The following is a 21,027-nucleotide window of genomic DNA, read 5'->3' as shown; positions in this document are numbered from 1 at the left end:
TGATGTTATTCATCGTGTACAAGAAACTACGTGACAGATTCTTCAGATTTATCTTAAAAGAATTTTATTTGCACACGTTGATCATCGTAGATAACAATAAGACAATTTTATACGATACAACTCGAACTGAAAAAGGATCGTACAATAATCGTGCTGTACGAGGTATTTGCTGCGCGAGATACACAGGCTGGTATATCCCCGGGGTTTTAAAGTCGCACCGCGCAGAGAGCGGCGGAGCACGCGAGAGTGAGAGAAAGGGGCGTTTTATCTGGCCCGAGAGCGAGGCTTATTGACCTGCTGTTAGCCGCCGGCCACACCGACTTTACGGCCTTAAAGCGCACTCGCGGCCTCGAAGGAGCCGGCCGGGAAAAATGCGTTGTCCACAAATTGCATGGCTTTTAAACGCGCTGAAAAATTGCAAGAGAGCTCGGAGATTTTTTTCCTTTCAAAATTTAAAAGAAAAATATTCTCGACAAACACGAGCACTTAGAAACATTCTGACAAAGAACCATGCGCGTGAATTACATTCAATTAGTATAATAGAGATGTTTAAAAACTCGATTAAATTTTGAGTTTAAAAAAATTCAAAATTCGAATTTGTCAGACACGCGTTATCAGAATCCTTCACAAAAATTTTATCTTCGAAATATCTGATTAAAATTAACTTTCATCGTGTATATGTATATTAAATTAGATTATTATTTTCCTGAGTCATATTCAGGATATTTCACAAACATATAAAATAAATAATTAACAAAAAACTCTATTCAATTTCTATGAAAAAATTAGATATATTTATTAAAATTAGATATTGTTGAAATGTAAGAATAACAAAGATTTCGATGGCAGATCTTTCTTTCTTCGGACTAAAATTTCAAACTCGCAAATTAGTTCGTTACACATCGAACGCAACATTGTCACACTATCAACGGACTTCGGCAAAGACCATTCGTTTTCATTATCGCCTATCCTATTAGACATCTCATATGTATGGGGAGACACCGTATACCATATATGATGCAACACAACTCTTTATCTCGCGGTAAACTCGGTTTCAAACTTTCAAACGAACACATTAACTTATAATAAAGTGTTTGAACGTGTCGCTCGTAGATGAAACGAGGCGAGTCTATCGAAACGCACTTTTCCGATATAACGCGGATTAAAATTCATGAACCGCGTGGCACGCGATAACGCCCGTAATGGAGATCGGGCAAGATTGAAGGGGATTTTTCGAAAAAACCAGATAGAAATTCGATAGTACATATTTATTAATAAAAATTAAAATGCACAACGAGTATATCTGCAATTTTATTTCGCGAAACAATTATATTTGTCCCATGCAAATTTGCGAATTTTGCGTTTTACATGGGAACGTCGTTTACATTATCGATTTCAGTATCGTGTTTTTCACGAGACACTTCTGATCAAGTGTAGGTTTTAGTATTAAATGATAATCACGTTCTTATCTTTTCTATCCTAAGTGATTAAACTTTCCAAACACGGGCGAGTCATTTCGATACGAAAAGCGAGAGGAAGATTATTAAAAAAGTCTCCATCGTTATATACATATATTAAACTATTATTATTAAATTATAATTTATCATTCGTTTTCGTTCGTCAAAAATTACGAAAATGTTGCAAATTTATTTTACATATAAACGTTTATATTCGAAAAATAATTTCATCTATTTGATAAATTTTCTACATTAAATATAATATATACAATACTTGCAATAATAATTAATTTATAATAATACATTTATTTAACATATAAGTATCAAAGGGATATCTTTAATAAGTTAGTAATATTTAATTAGAATCTCGTTTACGTGATGCTTGCTTTCATTCTCTATGTTCGAAAAATAACAGATTTAATCAATAACACTCCCTAAACTAGACAGAGTGTCGGAAGTGTTTTTTTTTTTTTTTTTTACCTTCTTCGTAACAAGTTCTTTAAAAGACACACCATGGTTGATAAAGGTGAGTTTACAAATACAACGCACACGTGCCTCGCGTACTTTGCGTAGGCGTCCGAGTGTTCGTTTAATCTTAACGGGTGCCCCCCGTAAAGTCCTATGATCAGTGCTCACAACACGCTTTTCATTCGCGTGTTATACAGGAGGACTGACGATATCGCGAGCACGAGTACAACTCTGGCTGAATTACTACATTCGTGATGAGAAATTGCAAATAGTTGTTAGAATTGTTTCGTTTGTTGGCACGAGGAAATAGTTTGAGTCTAAAGAGATCTTTACGTGATCTCTCGATATCGTTGCTACTCGCAACTTTGGTATTTTTCCAGCAGATAAGATCTATTTTCTCTCTCTCTCTCTCTCTCTCTCTCTCTGTCTGTTTTTTTTGTTTTTTCTATTTCTATCTATCTATCTATCTATCCTTTTTTTCCGTTTTTTAAATAAAATTCAATGTACAAACAGAATATGATTACACAATTTTACTTCAATTTTAAATCTGTCACACGTTCGACTATTATTTAATTAATATCGTTAAAAATTAGTGCACCAATATTTATACGTACTACAATAATTGCCTGATCTGTGATATCTAAATAGCACTGCCAAAACTTCGATCAAATATTAAAAAAAACAAGCTTTAAACAAATCACACGTACAAGTACATCGCATAAGAAAATGTTTAAAAATGTGATTACAAATAAAGTTTTATAAAATGTGGCGATGAAAAGTGAGGATCCTGGAATTTCCAATTGCATTTACGTTCCAATCTCATTAATTGCATCGATAAGCTGAAGTACTAGTATCACGCGACTTATAATATAGTATTTTTTTATCGTATACGCGAGTGACCTCGCGACGACTACTACACGTGGTTTAGCTTGACAAGTTGCCAAAATCGCGCCCGATTAATAACGCGGGAGCATTAAAGCTCCTCGCACTCGCGTGATTGCACACGCCAATGATTGAAGTTCATTCGATAATGGAGAATAGGCTCGCGCGTCACGTTTGCATTGTATCTTCTAAACGACGTCAATTTCTCGCATCTGTCAATTATTGGATTCTAGAATCTCTTCTCTTCCCTCCCAGAGCCCGTTCTTTCACGCTCGATGGCCGGGGCTTCCGCGATCGTTTCGCACGCATATGTATAATTCGTAATAGGCCTTCCGCCATCGCTCGGGGATAGAAATTATCGACGCGATGTCCGTCATGTTCATCTATCTACATCAAGCGTACAAATCTATTTAAACATCGCGTGTAACATCCGCATAGACGAACGAAGGATAGTTTCATTCAGCACGCATTAGAGATATCGCGAAATACCTTTTTAATCCCTTACATATTCGTATTACATATCAGATTCACAATTGCACTCGACGTCAATAATGTTGAGTTGCGGGATACATATATCTCGTTCAAAAAAATGACAGATAAAAAGAGATTAAATAATATTCACTCTACAATCTTAAGCTGATACATAAAAATTCTACAGCAAACTATATCTAGCTTAACCACTCTTCGCATCCTCGAGATGTAAAAGAGAGAATAAAATAAAAATAATAAAAGAATCTAAAAATCTGTCGCAGGTCTTTGTTGCCAAATTTGATTGCGAGCGCACAGCGGTTGCAAAAGCGCGACGATTAAGCACCGCTTGTGTGGATCAAGCGTGGGCAATGCCATTGGGAGACAATAAAACCGGCGCCTCCGCCAGACGCTTCTGGAATCCGGCCAGATCGCTTCGCGCGACTAATGGTCGTTGACGACGTCCATTAACCCGGACTAACCATATTCGTCGCAACGGGAAAGAGGAACGATTTCACGCGATCGATGGGATTTACCACAAGACACTCGGTATACGCGAACAAGATATATATGTATATACACATATGTAATATAGGCATATGTGTAACACGAGAAATGTACATGTTAATTTATAAATAAATTTGTGAATAAATTCTATGATTCAAATATTAATATTATTATTAGTGTGAATATCATATATCGTGTATGAAATATGTATCATTAATTTTCAGTTATCAAGAGAAGATTATTATTGCTAAATGTTAAAATAAATGTTCAAACTTCCAAGTGAGAATACAGTAGAAAATGTAATGTATTATATAAATTAATTTTGTACAGATAATTAATTTCGTCATTTCCAACAGGTTTCTATTTCTATTTCTAAAATATCCATGTTTTCAATTCTAGATAATTTGTTATTAGACTTATTTCTCAAAGTTTTGCCATTAAAATTACATTTCTGTTTTCATCTTACTTTCATAGATATTAGTATTTATAACTTGTGAATTGTAAAAAACATCTTGGACGGGTTACATGGTAATTAGGAAAATTGTTATTATAAACATGTAAATATTTGAGGTCAAAATTTTCTATTTATTTGCTCTTGAAGTGCGTAAATAATTATCTATAACGAAAGACAGTTACTGACAGTTATGAGTGAGAAGTAATAAGTGATAGCAACAAAAGTCGTTTGAACAAACAAGAAAACAAGTGCTAAAAAGGAAATTGTACGTAATATTTTTATCTTACATTATTTTATTTATTTTATATTCACGATATTTTTACCAATATTTAATTTAATTAAGAAATTTTTAGTTTTAACAAGTTTTAAAGTATGTATCAAAGTTCATAAAAAATTTTTAAATTAATCAATGAAATAATAAAAGCCAATATAAGCCTAAATTGTGATTATGCGTAAAGTTTTAAGTAAAAACGATACAAAATTTTTTTCTGCTTCTTCATTTGCTTTTAAATTTCAAATATCACTCGTTTAAAAAGACAATTATACATGAAAATGTTCTACTTTCGATAAATTAAACGTTCCATAAAAAGTTCCATAAAACTATTAACTATGATGCCTGCAGTTGTAACACATACAATAATTTTACGACATAAAAACTACATGTATGTTATTAGAGATAAACTTTATAACTTGCGCATGCAGTTGGCATCGTTCGTTTATTCGCGTCGGAAAAAGCGCAGGCCAGTCGCTCTTTCGACAACCCTTAAAGCTAAACTTTAGGTCTCCTTCCGGTTTCCCATCTCTGTATTCTATACTTCTTTCCAATCTTTGTTTTCTCGAATTTTCTACATCGTAGTTATGACACGTGCGAAGAGCATAGTTCTATCTTTGATATTATTTTATTGTCTCCCCGAACGCAACCTTAGTGAGCGTTATTGTTCTAAATAGTTACATCGATTAATTGTATCAACCTTGTACATTCATCATTAAAGGAAGTAATATAACAAAAAGTGAATCAATTATATCACTAACATTGATTCTCCGAGCTAAGAAGATTTATAAAAATTGGCATAGACAAGGTAATATAATCTATAGAAAACACACATAGCAACGTATCATCAAGATAAAGTCTCCGCTTCCTTGTATTAGCCTCTCATCTCACATAACTGAGGCATTATTATTTACGATGTCAGCACAAATATTATTAAAAAATCATTTAAAGTCAAACGCCAATAAAGGTCTATCAACTATAAAAAGTAAGAGTAAGCGTTGGAGTTGGAGTAAGAAAAAAGAAATAAAAATATTTTATTCGCTCTTCCTTAAATCGGAAATAGTCCTCTCGCACTCGCTCATCCAGACTTACTCTTCATGTATTGTAGATAGATCTTAAAGGCACAGTATACACGCACGCAAACCGTGATAGGTCGCCATAGAACCACAAGTAACGAATATTACATACGTAAAATAAAGGAAGAAAAAACTCGCCGAATATTATAGAATCAATTCAATAAAATTCAAACGTAAATTGACTGTTATCAATTGCCAATGATACAGAAAACGTAAAGCATCTTAAAATCATTCAAAAGAATGCATAAACTTCGAGAATTTTTTAGCACTGCCGACAAAATAAAACGCTTATTAATATATGCGGACTAGACCGCGAATAGAAATAATGCGCGAGTTATAAAAATTTTGTCTAACATATGTATATTGAAGAAAAATCTGTCAATTGACTTTGAAATAAAAAAATTTTAATATATAATGCTTCAGAATTTTCTGTCGATATTTAATGTAATTTTGCTTCTAAAGTTAAGTTTTGCTTAAAAAGTTGCAATAATTTAAATAACTGACAAAAAAACATTTACAGATATAATAAAAGATAGAGAAGATGGAGGAAACTGAAAAGCTTAATAAAAGAAATAAAGAAGATGAAAGTATAGAATCGGATAAAGAAAATAAAGGAGGTAATAGTAAAAAGTAAAAAAATTTACAAAATAATATCTATAGGTACAAAAGAACGAAATGTACACAAATGTACGGGATTAATGTTTAGCATTAAAAATAACATTACATATATATGTGTATGTGTTTCTCCAAAATTATAAATATTATATAGATTACTGTTTCCCGTTTCTCTCTTTCTTTAACTTAGCCCGAGATTTTTGCATTTGAATTTTTATTTCTAAAGTGTGCTCTGATATATAAAATTATGTTTATAACATAAATTTAAAAAGATCATTTTTTGTAGTATATTTCAAGAAAACAGTGGACAAGAATAATTACAGCAGATTTGAATGTTTGATAAAAGATGGTGATGAATGCAGAACGCCATTCGAAACTTTTAGTGAGTTAAAATTACATCTGCAATGGATGCATCCTTCTTGCTTTAATTTAAATATATCAAAACGCAAATGTGACTAAAAGATTTCGTCACGAAATAAACAGATACTAGAAATAAGTAGAGATTATTTGACCGAATGATGTATCTATCAAGTAAACGTCTCATTCTCGAAATTGATCTTTTATATTTTTAATTTTTCTCCTGTATCTTTTTTTTGTTTTCTCTCACGATCAAAAAGAATAATTGTAAAATCCAACATTATATTTCCGATATTCTTGCTAATATTTTAAATTTTAAACCACGATTCTCACGCGGTGATATTTATTTCAAATTATACCACGATAAACTAATAATATAAATGTATCCTCGTTTGTCTAAGAATATATATGTTATATAAGTAAATTTTGTTAATAATCATATATCGCTTGCATGAAACATCAATATATAAAATACAAAGTGTACGAAAGAGAAGCAAAATGGATAATCTAATTTAAAAAAGCGTTAAATATTAGCGACAATTCTAACATACACGATACTGAATTTATTTTGAGAAAATTTTAAATCCGTTAATTTAAGAAAAAATGTACCAATTTTTTTAGTTAAATGATATATTATAAAAACACATATGTAAATTATAAATATAATAAATAAAATTTATGCAATAACATTATTATGAGTCCATGTAATGCACAATGTAAAAATCGATGTTTTTTATGTTGAACTTAATTACGTACGCATTATTTTGACGCGAAAAAGATCATTACAATAATTTTCTTATTTATCTCAGAGTTCTTAAAAATCTTTCTTAAATTGATTTAATTCAATATGTTTATCATTTATTAATCAATTATAATATTTTCATCGTCATTACTTTATTAATGTACTAATTTTTATTATTAATTTTTCTACTTAGCTTTCTAAACCACATGTTGCTAAATCATATAAAGTTAACTCATTTTATATACAATTAATTAGACTTTTTAAGATATGTATGTATATACAATCTAATAATAATATCAAAAAATTTCCGGTTATACTTATTTATCCGGTTATATATATATACATGTATATACATGCAATAAATGTAATATAAAATATAACAAATTATATAATTTCAAGATATATGTGCTACATCAACATACAACCATTCCCGACTACGAATTAACATCGCGCCGAAAAAGCAATAACAGTTAAATTCCAAATGAATTGAAACTAAATAAATATATGAATGCTATATATGCAAATGATGTTTATCTAAGTTAAGGTTGTACATTACATAAAAATAATTAATAATACATTACATAAATAAAATAGATTGTCTTAACTGCAAATTGCATGATATAGTTTTTTCTAATTACGAATGGTGGAATCAAGATTCAATTCGAATCAGGACCAAAATGAAAATGTACTTCCGCAAACATTTAAATGCATCGTATGCGATGCACATTTTGCAAGTAATCATTTTCTCGTAAATCATATATTAACAACTCATACAATCCACGATTCTCCTTACGAATCGCATTAAAATAACGCAATTAAACGGGCGACTCATTTCTAAAATCGAATCGAAATGACGACGATAAAATGATAGCAATTTTCTGTTTTCTATTTTTCCAGCGTCTCTTTCTTTTTCTCCATTCGCTTTGTTTTAAAAATAATAAACATTAATATTTCTGTATTGTATATTTATTAATATTCTATAGTTATAACTATATTTATAGCTATACTTTATAACTATATTTATATAACTATACTTCTTGTGATTCTCGCGGGATATTATACCTACTCGTGTCAGAGTGTGTCGCAACAAGATAAAAATTCTGATCAATGTAGATGATTAAATGTAGTGCGTTATATAAATGAATTAATAGCCCAGATTTGTCCACATAATTTGTAGTTCTTTTTATTTATTTAGAAAAAAATTAAGAATGAGTGTGTTAGATTAAAGTAAATGTAAATTGAATTAAATGATTAGTGTAAAAATATTTAGAATTCAATAAGTAATACTGACAATGAGATAATTTTTGATATTAAATGTCTTGATAATGTAATAAATAAAGATTTTACTACACATAGCTTCGTAAAACGTTAAGATAACAAACAATTAAAAAAATAATAGCTACCACATATATTATAATTTTGTGTCTATTTCCATCACGACTCTGATCGATCCTAATTTTCATATAATTTTTTATAGGATTGATGAGAATCATAACGTCGTAACATCGAAGAAATAAATTTCGTACTCGAAAACAGATTACGAAGAAGAATAAATATTGATATTTCAAATTGTATATATATTTTCTTGTTTTATTTGTCCTTATAATACGAACATTAACTGTGGCGAGTAAAACTTGTGTTAGCAGTTAAGTATGAGAAGTTACAAGTGACAAAACGATAGTGACAAAAATAATTTATTTAACATACCATATAGAGAAATAGCAAAAAAAAAGTAAGAAAATCATATGTATTTTTATATTAAAATTATATAATATTTTTACATTATATTATTTTATAATATAAATATTGTAAACTTACAATTTTTATACATTGGCATTTAAAATTTCATTTAAAAAATAAAAGCAAGTTTGAAATAATATAAGAGTATACATATAATAAAAGTTGTAAAATAATGTTCTCTTATAAAATCAGTAAAGTAAAACTGATTTCAATAACCTAATTTTTTAAATATAAATAAATGAAAAAATGCAAGTTATTAGTCTTTTTACTTTTGAACTCTGAACATTACCCATATTTTAGAAGAAGATTACACAATCTCAGTTCAGATTCTTATATATCTCTACGAATGATATCTATCTGCAGAGATTTAAGCATAACAGATTGAAATTTTTACATTTAAAATGTTTCAATGTATAACAGTTGAAGTATCGTATAAAAATTATAACTTTTTAAGTTACAATTCAAAGTTAAAAGTTTATTGTTAGATTTCTGCATTTAATTTTTTTCTGTACAAATTATTCGAATTTGTATGCTTATAACAGATAAATATATGATTTATCTAAAACAATATAGTTAAAAAATGATTTTAGCATGAATAGCAGCCACAAGCCAAGAGAAAGAAATACACCAAGATATCAATGTCAAGTATGCGACAAACGTTTTCAAAGCGTGTCAGACTTAACAATTCACATATACACAAAGCATCCAAAAAAGGCTTGTCCCAATTCATCCCGAAAACAGATGGAATCTGAACCAAACAAATCTAAAAATTGACGTCAACACATGTTTAAATGCATCGTACGCAATAAAAGTTTTAAAAATAATGACGCTCTTGTAAGACACATGCAAACAATTCATACAAACGCTCATAACTTATTCCTGGCGAATGCGACATATCAAATTGACAATGACGATCGACAGCGGCGTTCTATTTTTTTTATTATCTCGAGTCTCTATCTTTTTCTTTATCCACAATTAAAGATTCACAAAAACATAGTAATAAAAATATTAATATTTCTGATATATTTCTGTTAATATTTCTGTGCTGTGACTCCTGCGGAACGATACTCGCATTTGAATTTATCGTGAGTTAATAATTTCTATCGATATAGACATGTAGACATGAATGCACACACGCATTATGTAAATAAATTGTTAGATATCATCACGTTTGTCCGCACAAAATATTGAAATACATATACAAATTTATTATCAAAACTATTCCATCATAAGTAGGTATGTATATTTATATAAATTATTATACAAATGATCATATTATTTTGCGTATATGTATAATTTAGAATCAATTTTTCTTTTGCAAAAATGTCAAGTAAAATCATTCTTTTATGCGCGCGCGAAAAATAATTGCTTCTCTTTTCAATATTATATATATCTATAAAACTTAAATTCAAAACTTTTTTTAAGTATAATCTATTTTAAATTAATTTAAAAACACATTCCGAATTTATATTTTTGTTATTTGTAGCATATTAAAACTAGGTCTATGAAAGACCCAGTTTTCAACTGCTAATTACTCAAAAACTTCATGTCTAGACATTTTCGTAAAAGAAAAGTAAATTCTAAATTAATTTAAAAAATTTTTAAACACTAAGACGACAAAAAGAGTGACAAGATAATTCTAAATACAAAATACAAACTGTTATAATGTATATGACCTCGCGACTATTCCAATTATTATTCTAATCTTTCTGCTCATAATATTTTAACATGTTGACAAAAGTCGTGACATTGTTTCATTAAAGAAATGAATTTAATACTGGAAGACAGACAGATGTCAAACTTTATAAATTAAAAAATCTTTAGTTCAATTTAAATATTTATATTTCAAATTGTGATTTATCTGTACAATTTACATAATATGTCGCGCGCACACGACATATTGTGTAAATTGTACAGATAGAGACAACCACATAGTTAAAAGCTATCACAAACAGCTATCGTAAACATTCAATGTTTTTATGTTTTAGGTTTATTTGTCCTTGTAACACGAAATTTAACTGTAGCGAGTGATACTCGCAGTGCTGGCAGTTAAAAGTCAGACGTTACAAGTGTGACAAATAGCCAGTGACAACGACAGTGACAAAAACCACTTATTTAACACACCACAGAGAGAAATAAGCATTAAAAAAGTAAGAAAATTTTAAATATATATATTTTTATATTGTATAAGGTGAACCTGACCATTTTCAAAATAGTTTTCAAGGTTTTTTTGGCTCATCTTTTATTATATGTAATATATATAATATACAAGTATAATATATATCATTTATATAATAATATATATAATAATATAATATATATCATTAAGTTTAATATATAGATATATATAGTATATGTTTTAAACTTATAGTTTTTACATATTGAGATTTAAAATTCCGTTAAGAAAATAAAAGTAAATTTTAAATTTTATAATAGTATATAATAAAAATCGTAAAAGAAAAAGCTCTCTCATTAAATCAATAAAGTAAAGTCGATTTATATAATAACGTGATTTGTTAAATAAATTTAAAAATGCAAGATATTAATCTTCCTATTTTTGAACTACGAGCCTCAATAACGTTTTCAAAAACAATTATACTACCTAAATTCAAATTTTTATATATTTCTGTAAATAGGCACAGTATTTATTTTATCGATAAAAGAAAGTTTTATATGTCGCTTATATTAATACTTGCCTATAGTGATAACAATTTCGTTTATAATATTCAATAAAAAATTTAAATATTCTGAAAAAATATCCATCTGACTTTAAGAGAAACAGAGAAATATATAAAATCCTTGTTCGTTATTATCCTTATTTAGAATTAGTTGCGATTGTTTGAAGTTAAATGTTTCCAATGTTATCAAAATAACGGTAATTTTAATAATCGGCTATAATCACAAAACAATAATATAAATAAAATTAAAATAAGATACAAAAAGAAAAAGATAAAGAAATACAACCAATATTTATCTGTATAAATTTGACCGAAGTAGGTCACAATAGATCGAAATATGTACAAAATATTTCAAAGTTAACGATTGAAATGTCACGTAAAAATTATAAATTTTTAAATTACAGTATAAAGCCCACATTTCAGCGTTAAAATTTTTTTTCTAAATTGTACAAACTTTATAATTATTATAACACATATAAATATATTATTTATCTAAAACAATATACTAATTTAAAAAAATTGTTTTTGTAGTGTCTTCGAATAACAAAGATGTGCCACAAAAAAAAGAGGAAGCCTCTTCAAGTGATCAGACACCTCTTCGGATTTATCAACTTTATTATTGTTTTACTTGCAACCGAAAAGTGCCGACTGAGGAAGATTTGGAAGCTCACCAGAATCATCATGTTTTCCACTATCGTTCGAACAACCAAGACGGATCAAGATCAATCTAAAAATTGCATCTTAAATGCATCGTACGCATGAATTTTTTTAAAATAACGATGCTCTCGTCAGACACAAACAAATAGATAACATAATAGAAGAAATAATTAAACATTTACGACAACACATTCTGCAACGATAAAAATTTGAAACAATTCTATTTGTTTCAAATAAAGTTTGTCTTATAATTTTACCCAAGACGATAGTTAATCTAAAAATTAACTTCAGCACATATTTAAATGCATCATACGGAATGAATTTTTTAAAAGTAACGATGCTCTCGTAAGACAATACACACAATCAGTGTATATAATCCATCATTTTAATTATAGACCATACTAAACTAACGGCATTACATAGCTGACTCATTTCTGATTTCCAGAATCATATTGAATTGACAATGACGACCTTCTACTTTTTATTTTTATTTTTTTTTACTTTTTTCGAATTTCTTTTTCTTTATCTTCGATTTTCGAGAGCTTCGTTTATAAAAAGATACTAATAAATTTTTCATATATTTTACTGTTAATATTTCTCTGTTTTGATTCCTTCAAGACGATATTTGCGCTCGAATTCATCATGAGTTAATAATTTTAATCGATATAATAACATAGATATGATACACGCTTTATATAAGTATTATGTATTGTTAGATATCACGTTTGTTCCCAAAGCATTGAAAAAACATTTACAAATTTATCATCAAAATTATCCTATAATATATTATTTGTCTCGCATAAAAAGTTGTCATAAAAATATAAAATATGCTAGCGAACGTTTCGATCAGATTTTTATGTCTGTCGACCTAGCCCCCCCACCTTGTAAAAATAAAAAAACAAATACTGCAAATTTACGAGCTATTTATGAGCTTTCATATCTCGCAAATTAAAAATTTTGAGCTCGTCACACTAGGCAGGAATTTAATAATTTTGGCGGGGGGGGCTGAGTCGACGTCGACCCCCCTTAAAAATAAAAATATTCAATCGTTCTTTGCGGCAGAATTTAATTTCGATTTTTGAGCTCACCGTTTTAACTCCAAACAACCCTTTCATGATTTAACTCAAGAGAAAACTATACTTAAAATGAAAAAATTTAACACTTTTGCGGATAAATACACCAAAATTATTAAATTCCTGCTTAGTGTGACGAGCTCAAAATTTTTAATTTGCGGAATATGAAAGCTCATAAATAGCTCGTAAATTTGCAGTATTTGTTTTTTTATTTTTACAAGGTGGGGGGGCTAGGTCGACAGATGTCAGATTTTTTTGATCATCTTCAGTGCATAAATGAGTTAATAAATTGAATCAATTATGTTAAAATAATTTACAATATGTATCGCATAGTGTTATGTTAGAAAAATGTTCGACTTGCGTATGGAAAGATCTGTGAAATTTCTTGTGACATTAATAAAATTATTCAGAAAAATTATGAAAAATAATGGTAACAATTTTTTATATATGACTGCGACTATCCCAATTATTATTCTAGTCAATTTTATAATCGTAATTTTTTGTTGTTATCACGTAGAAATTAATCGTAGCGTAAATAACTATAAGAATTCTTGGTTATAGTTAAAAATTAGAAGTAACAATTGACAACGATAACGACAAACGTATTTATTTAATACATCGTACAAGGAGCCCTAAAAATGTAAAGAAATCATCTATACATATCTAATATTTTTTATATTATTGTCTTTCATGTATATTATTTATACACTAGTATTTAAAATTCCGTTAAAAAAAATAAAATTAATTTTTTCCAAATATTAGAGTTAATACTGAAAATCAGTGCTATAAAAAGGTGCTTTTATGTAATCAAAAAAATTAAGTTATTATCATGTACAGCCTGATTTCTGTTGCATATTATTAAATGATAAAAATGCAAAGTATTAATATTTTTTCCTTCAAATTCCGAACGTTACTCACGTTTTAGAAATTATTACAATTTTAATTCAGATTTTTATGTATCTATATTATAATAACATATAAATAGAATTCCATCTAAAAGTATTATTTTTTAGAGTTTCAGAACGCATAGATAATGTGTTAATAACAAAAGAAATAATAATTGAAAATTTTCAATATTCTGATTACAAAGAGTCTAAATTTTCAAACTTTTATCATATTCCGATTACACATGAAATCGATTCATTTTATCTATACCCTATACCTATAAGTTTTCAACTACTATAACAGTTTAATGTGCTAGACTCCGCCTATATATAAATGTAAAAGATATAATAAAGAGAGATATAATTGGAAACATAGTTTGGACAGACACAAAATGAATATACAACCACCAAGTTAAAATTGAACACAGCGAGAGAGAGAGAGAGAGAGAGAGAGAGAGAGAGAGAGAGAGACTAGGTTTCGATCCAATATCCATAGTTTCAATATAATAAATACAAACTATATTTTTATTTTGCAATAAATTTTATAAATCACATACATATTTCTTCTCTCTCTCTCTCTCTCTCTCTCTCTCTCTCTCTCTCTCTCTCTCTCTCTCTCTCTCTCTCTCTCTCTCTTTCTCTCTTTCTTATACAACTGAACATCTTAACCACAAACCACACGATATTTCTTCGGCTCTTAAACGAGAGGAATTCGAATGACTTCTAAACGAGAGATGTTCGAGCCGGAATGAACATAGAAATGTATGTACTTTTGAAAATACATAAGTGCAACATATGCAATGTATTTTTTGAAAGTAAAGTGTACTGTCTTTAATTCACATACAATTCACAAACAATTCAAAAAACAGCATTCTAATTGCTACACGCATCAAACTAACGATTCATCTCCGAGGATGAATAAAATTGACAGGCAATGATTGACGGCAACCTTCTGTTTTTCCTATCTCCCTCGCGTTTCTTTCTTTTTTTTTTATTCGTAATCAGAGATTCGCGAGAGAGATTCATTTGTAAAAAGATATTAATATATGTATATACATATATATTTCTAATATAAAATATACTACTGTTATATTTATACATATAATATTGTAATTCTCGTGATACAAAACTCGCATTTGAATATACCATGAAGAATTAATAATTATTAGTATACAATGATTGAACATTACACTATATTTGTATTTCGTGTTAACAGATTATTATTTCTATAAAGTAATTAGTCCAAGAGTATTCATAGACAAAAGTTATTTAATGTTATATAGAATATATACTTTACGTTATTATATATTCAAAATAATATATTACTCTCTCGATACAAAATGCAAAATTATTCAAATACAAGTGAAGTAGGAAAGTCCTCACTGTTAAAATGTATCGAACTAATCGCGAAACTGAGTAACGTGACCACAATTCTTTATCTTATCGACAGAATTAGCTTAGAGCTTATCGTAAATTCCTCAAAAAGTAATGCAATTGCTCGTAAAAATTTAAGTTTTTCAAACAAAAATACGTTTGAGATTAATTAAAAAGTGAGATTTTATCACCCTTCTTTATAATTTGTCAATTTATCGATCGCATATAACATGCAAATAACTAATGATTAAATATTATTATGAGATAAAAGATATTTATGTTTTCCATTAGCCTTATCTTAACTCTCAAAAATTTTAGTTCAGTGAAACGTTTTATGGAGTAAACACATCCTCTAAAAAATATTATAAAAGTTCCAGTTCTTGCGTAATATTTGTAATTTTTCATAGCAATTTTTTATAGGAAATTTGTGCAAATATAAATAAATTAGAAAACTCATATAATATAGCTTAAGCTTCTTAGATATTTGACACTTTTAAATATGATAATTTAATTAAATACGTGAATTTTATAAAAAATAAACAATTTTATAAAATTAAAAAAAAAAAGATATCTAAATAAGTAATATTCATCTAGGTTTAAATTGATACGTGAAAATTTTGCAGTTATCTATACTTCGCCTACCAGCAACTTCGGTATGAAAAAAAAGAAAATAAAAATAATCTGTCACACAAAAGGTCTTTCGTTTATGAACAGAAACGGCCAAAGCACGTCGGTTAAGAACTGCTTGTGTGGATCAAGCATGGACAAAGCCATTGAGAGACGATAAAACCGGCGCGCCTCCGCCAGACACATTTCTGAAATCTGTCCAAATCGTTTTGCGCCGCAGACCAGCGACTAATCGTCGTTGACGATGTCCATTAACCAGAAGTTACGATATTCGTTGGGGCAGAAAAGAGAGACGTTTTGCCCGATCGATAAGATTTACCGTAAAACATCACGACATAGTCTGTTCATACATATCACGCATCCCCGCATTACATACAATATTCATGTGACATATTTGTATATAATATACGTATCTATATAACATAAAAATGTGTTAATTTGCAGATATATTTAGAAGATAAATTCTACGAGATGCAAATATCATGCAATATTATTATTATTATTACAATATATTACGTAATTGATATCACATATATCATTAAGATTAATAATTCTATTACAAATATTAAAAGTATCAAATCTTCCGAAAGTATAAAAAATAAAAAAATGCAAGATCTACATCAATTTTGTAAAACAATTGTTCTTCCATATAATATATATATAATACATAATATTATATGTATATGCGAGAACAATTGTTTTACAAAATTGATGTAATATATAATATTATAATATTAGATTTCAAATTCATATATTTTAAATGTCTCTAATATCAGAATATTAGAGACACTAAAAAAAAATTTAACGATATGTTTTCTCGTACGTTTTCGATTCGAGACCTTCTCAACTTTTTCCTAAAATTTTTCTCATTTAAAATTCACGTTTCGTAATTAATATATCGATATTTATAATTCAATTATGTTCAATTATAATCAAATTGTGTGAAAATATCCACAAACATTACGAAGTCATAAGAATAATGATTATCCTAAACACGTAAGTATTTGAGTTCAATATTTACTTGTTCATTCTCTTTTTCTCTCTTTGTCTCTCTCTGTTGCTACTCTCATAACATAAAATTACTGTGGTTAGCGGCAGTAATAGTGACAAGTAACAACATGTGAACAGCATGTGACAGTGACCAAAAATTGTTAATAGATTAAAAAAACTACAGTGCTAAAAGAAAGAGATTACATATTTTTATTTTATGTGTTTCTACATGTTATTTCTACTTATAATATATAGAGTGTTAAGAAAAATTTAGAATTCATAAAGTAGATAATATTTAATAAAGAGAAGAAATGTTTAGTAAATCTACAATTGTATGTCCAAATAATTAACCTTGTCAGATTTAGGAGCAAATTTTCAGTTTTGATATAACAAGTAATTTCCTGGCTTCTATATGTATTTATCGTGTACGATGTAAAAATAAAGAATTATTTTACAATTTTTTGTTTTAATGGGTAGTATCATCACTTTGACAATAATTAGCAAATTCAAAATACATGTAAATCGATTCGAAGATATTCAAGAATTTTTGAAAAAGCGCATAGAGTTTCATAATAAGAAGTAAAACATGCGTGCAAATGGAAAAGGAGAATACGTAAAACATGTTTTGCAAACATCAAAGTAAGAATATGTCAGATATTCCTTTGTTCTGACACGATGAATAAAAGCAAGAAAATGGCCTGCTTTATGTATACTAAACTTGAAAATCGCTTTTAGTTCAGACTGGCTTGATATTCACTGAATATTTTTTATTTAAGCAGTCATTAAAATAAATCCTGTATTTCTTTTTTTTTTTGTATGTTGTTTATATCAAGATTTAAAATTTAATTAAGAAAACTAAATTAGGATTTGCATAAACTGAAAAAAATACTTTTATAAAAATAAAATACATATATAGAAAAATAAAAAATAAAGAAATTTTATATAAAAGCATGAGATGTGATTGCTATTATATGTAATTAAATGAAAGAAATAAGATTAGTGTTAATATTTTACTTATAAAAAAATATTCACGTTTTAGAAAAACCCAAATATCATTCACATATTAGAAAACTTTTACACTAGACATACATAATTCGAACTAGATTGATAAACTTTTATAAATATATTTTTTATAACAAATTAAATTTTCGATAAGGAAAATGTTGTGGTATTATATAAAATGTTATGTCATTAATTGTTGCTAGTAATAATAATCATTTCGTTAATAGATCGAGCCACGTAAAAATTAATATATATTTGGAGAAAAGAATCTGACATCCGAATTTGGAATAAAAAAACTCATTAATATATCTTGATTCAGAGTTGTTTATAATTATATAAAATCCTATTGTTTTTTTGCCACACAGAAAAAAAGAATAATTATATAATAAATGAAAAGTAGTAGATAGTAGATATACGTGTAGTTAAAAAATCGTAGAAAAAGAGAAAGGCAAACCCAAGTAAAAACAAGAGATAAAAAAGTAAAAATTTTTGAAAAAAAAGATTTGCAAGTGGAAAAATAAGGTACAATACATAATATTAATATTTAGTTTCGTCAAAATAATAAAAAAATTGTGTAATTCTAATTTATAATTTCTCTCTTTTTTTCTCTTGTCCCTCCGTCCTTAGCCTCTGTTTTTTCTTACATTTTTACACTTAAATCCTGTTTCTAAATTCTATATAGTATAATGATATATCTTATTATACAAATATACTTTATAATGTAAAAAATAACAGCACAAATTTCAAGAAATTTTCTAGATAATAACGAAAATGGACAACACAGTACAACGATTAAATCAAAGCTGAAGATACTGTAAATGCAACAGACGCTTTGAAAGCATGATCGATTATATGATAAACATGCATAAAGCATTCACGCTAATTGTAAGTACTGACGGATTGCAACCAGGAATATTCACGGGTGTTGGAAATTGCAAATATTTAGTTACCTTTCATACAATAAGATATAAGTACGATAATATATTTCCGACTACATAGAATCGTCATAATGTTCATCGCGATTACGAGTGGAGTTCGAAACACGGGACGATCGCGGAAATCAAATTCCGCAAATATTTACATGCGTCGTATGCAAGGTAGATTTTCAAAGTAACGATGCTCTCATAACTCACATGCATACAATGCACACAGTTCTAACTACAAACTAGCGCCATTAAGTAGACGAGTCATCTCCGGGATCGGATCGAATCGAATCGAATTGACGGCGATAACTAACAGTGGTCTTCTATTTTTCCTACCTCTCCCGCGTCTCCCTCCCACCCTCCTTTCCATTCCAAGAGCGATCGGAAACTCGCTCTTATGAGCCAGAGGTTAAACTTGAACTTTCGTACTTTCTCATCAATCACACACACACACACACACACACACACACACACACACACACACACACACACACAAGATCAAAAATATTAAAAACTATAAAAACTAGTTTATAACCAAAAATCGTGAGAAGTCCGCGAATATAATTTTTTTTATTGTAAAACTTTAACCTTTTAAGAATCTTTAGAAAATAAAATATATAAAAAAAAAAAAATAATGTTAGAATTAATGTAATTGTAGCAAATTTCAAGGTGCCTACTCAAATCTTGTAAAAAAATTTCCTGAAAATTCCCTGATTTTCCAGATATTTTTATTCAAAATTCCAAGTAAAAAGAATATTTTCAAAACTTTTAACGCAACTTTCTCTAAAATAAATTTTTTTATTATATGCATTTTCTAATATTTTTCAATCATACAAAGGAAAACATGGAGCCTCTTAAGTATCAATATTAGATTTATAAATGTACTAAAAAAACTAAGTAACTTTCATTAGATAATTTTTCATTTATATGTATAACATTTTCATTTCTTTATCTTTAAAAGTTACAAAGAATATGTACTTCATATTCAATATTCATAATATTATAACTTTTAAAGTTAACTAGTAAAATGTTAAGACATTAAGCAAAAAATATATATATATATAAACAAAATATATATATATATATATATATATATATACTTATTTATATTTATACGGAACAAATTGAGTGCCAAGTTCACGTTGATCATATTTCGAATATTCTACCGACTTTAAATGAGATTTCGTGTTATTTTTTGTGTCGTTCTGTAATCACTTATACTTTCTGAACAAAGTTCTAGATATGCGAAAAAATTATTAGAATATTTATTAAACAAATTAAATATCTTGAAACACCGAAATAGCATGAATCTCATTTACGTCTAGTGTATGGGGCGATTTAATTTATATAATTATCTAATATAATATTTTAATCATTTTTACGCATAAAACTTTTTGTAGAACTATCACAGTATTTTCAAGTGCTTAAAATCTGGCAAGAAATGCTAAAAAAAAATTTTGAAGGACAAAGTGAGATGCAGCGTAAACCTGGCGTCCTGATTTTTTCCCGGCCTATTCTTTTAATGGCCAATACTATTTGTTTAATTTATATATCAAGAATTAGTAAAAATAAAGTCAAAAGTCTTAATTAATAATTTTCCACGAAGTGAAACGCTAGTTTCACACACATTCAAATAGAATTGCACGAAATATGTTATACGATAACCGCGACAAAAAAATTTATTCCATGAATAATACATAATAAATTACGTATAATCGTAATGATATGAGTAATAAATTACCTCATACATAATAAATTATCTGATTGTTCCGACAAAGTCCG

At 28.2% G+C, this 21,027-nt stretch overlaps 1 protein-coding gene and 1 long non-coding RNA gene across 4 annotated transcripts in view; one reads left to right on the top strand and one right to left on the bottom strand.

Annotated features, from left to right (window-relative positions):
- The window catches only part of Pde9 (phosphodiesterase 9), a 157,311-nt gene that overhangs the window by 126,434 nt on the left and 9,850 nt on the right, over positions 1 to 21,027 (bottom strand). The gene's annotated exons all lie outside the window — the stretch shown is intronic.
- On the top strand, positions 4,484 to 13,873 carry LOC140672356 (uncharacterized). Of its 2 annotated transcripts, none has more exons than XR_012047881.1 (3): positions 4,484 to 4,501; positions 11,026 to 11,288; positions 12,247 to 13,873. It is a non-coding gene; the product is annotated as an uncharacterized lncRNA (long non-coding RNA). The 2 variants fall into 2 exon arrangements; XR_012047880.1 differs by lacking the exon at positions 4,484 to 4,501 and adding an exon at positions 9,842 to 10,273.

Source organism: Anoplolepis gracilipes, chromosome 13 (genome assembly GCF_047496725.1).
Source record: "Anoplolepis gracilipes chromosome 13, ASM4749672v1, whole genome shotgun sequence".
Lineage (NCBI taxonomy): Eukaryota > Metazoa > Arthropoda > Insecta > Hymenoptera > Formicidae > Anoplolepis > Anoplolepis gracilipes.
Note: the sequence above shows the minus strand (reverse complement) of the source record. Positions and strands in the feature narration are given on the sequence as shown.